This window comes from Nelumbo lutea, chromosome 1, assembly GCF_056320005.1.
Source record: "Nelumbo lutea isolate HS-2025 chromosome 1, American lotus-T2T, whole genome shotgun sequence".
Classification (NCBI taxonomy): Eukaryota; Viridiplantae; Streptophyta; class Magnoliopsida; order Proteales; family Nelumbonaceae; genus Nelumbo; species Nelumbo lutea.
In genome coordinates, this window is record NC_142684.1 from 96,597,192 (window position 1) to 96,598,613 (window position 1,422).

The 1,422-nt window shown below is 44.9% G+C and overlaps 1 non-coding gene across 1 annotated transcript; it reads left to right on the forward strand.

The window, feature by feature from the left end:
• The first annotated feature begins 1,315 nt into the window (after nt 1-1,315).
• LOC148876285 (small nucleolar RNA R71) lies at nt 1,316-1,422 on the forward strand. The gene has a single exon (XR_016106353.1). It is a non-coding gene; the product is annotated as a small nucleolar RNA R71 (small nucleolar RNA).

Sequence of the window (1,422 nt, forward strand, 5' to 3'; positions counted from 1 at the left end):
AAGTTGGTTCAGGAGGACCGCACTCACATCTACTGAGAGCATCACTTTTTGTGGGGCTGATTGTGGCTCCCTCTTCTGGGTACATAACTCTTTTAGAAACTTTGCATAAGCCGGGACATATTGAATCGCATCGAGGAGCGGGGTGTTAATGTATACTTGTTTGAAAAGTTTCTTGATCTCCTCATTGCGAATCTCTTTCTTTTTCCGTGACGGCCCAACTGTGAGTGCGGTAGGAAAGGGGACTACATATTAGTTTACTTTAGGCAGTTTTTCTAAGTTTTCCCTTTCTTCTTCTCCCCCCCCCCCCCAACTTAGGGCTTTCTGACTCCTTTTCTTTTTCTTTACTTTCTTTCTCACACGGGTCTTCCAAAATTCTCCCACTCCTTAAATTTGTTACAACTTTAGTAGTTTCGAATTGGGTATTCTGAGGAGGTGGTTGAATTTGCTGAGAAAAACCCGGTGGTTGATTCCTATGGTTTGCAACCGGTTGACTTAGTAGTTGCCCCACCGCCCTCCTTGTATTAGCTTCATCTAGCTGTCCTATTTGGCTTTCTAACCTAGCAATGGACTACTATTGATTTAGGATCAACTACTGCAGGTGCATAAATTGATCGTCTACTGATCGAGATTGAGGAGGTTGTGGGTTGCCCTGATATGGTTGGGCCGGTTGACTCCTAGGGTACACCTGCTGGAACTGGTTTTGTACTACTGCCCTCTAAAACTATTGGGCCATGGAGTTGGATGGATGCTGATGGGATTGTACATTGGGTTGATGTGTCCTCTAAGAAAAGGTAGGATGGTTTCTCCACCTAGGGTTATAGGTATTAGAATATGGACCATTATTGGGCCTTAAGAAATTCTGGGCTTCTTGAACTTGTTCTTGGATAAAAGGTGGAAACTGGGCCGCAGTAGGACAATCATCAACTTGGTGGGCTAGGCAGGCACAAATGGAACATACTTCGGGATAAGAGGTAGGTGGGCCCGATTGCTGGTGAAGAGTGAAAAACTGGTCGGGTTTCTGGGCTAGAAGGTCTACCCTATCCAACTTTCTAGAAATGGCATTCAAGTCCATTTTTGCCTCGAGCTCTATATTATTTCTAACCTCATAGAGCCCTTCCCTCTTTGAGGGTTCCACCGACCTTTCATAGGAATACAACGATGCATTATTGATAGAATTCTCACTCAGGGTTTTGAAAAGATTATAAGCTTCATCCTCACTCTTACTCATAAATGCCCCCCGCACGATGCATCTACCATATGCCTGTATTGATCTGTCAGGCCTTCATAGAAGGCCTGGACAATTTGCCACTGGGACAGGCCATGGTGTGGGCATTTTCTCATTAACTCTTTCATCCTCTCACAAGCCTCATGAATTTGTTCACCCAGTGTTTGGGTGAATCCCGTGATAGCTCTCCTCATGGT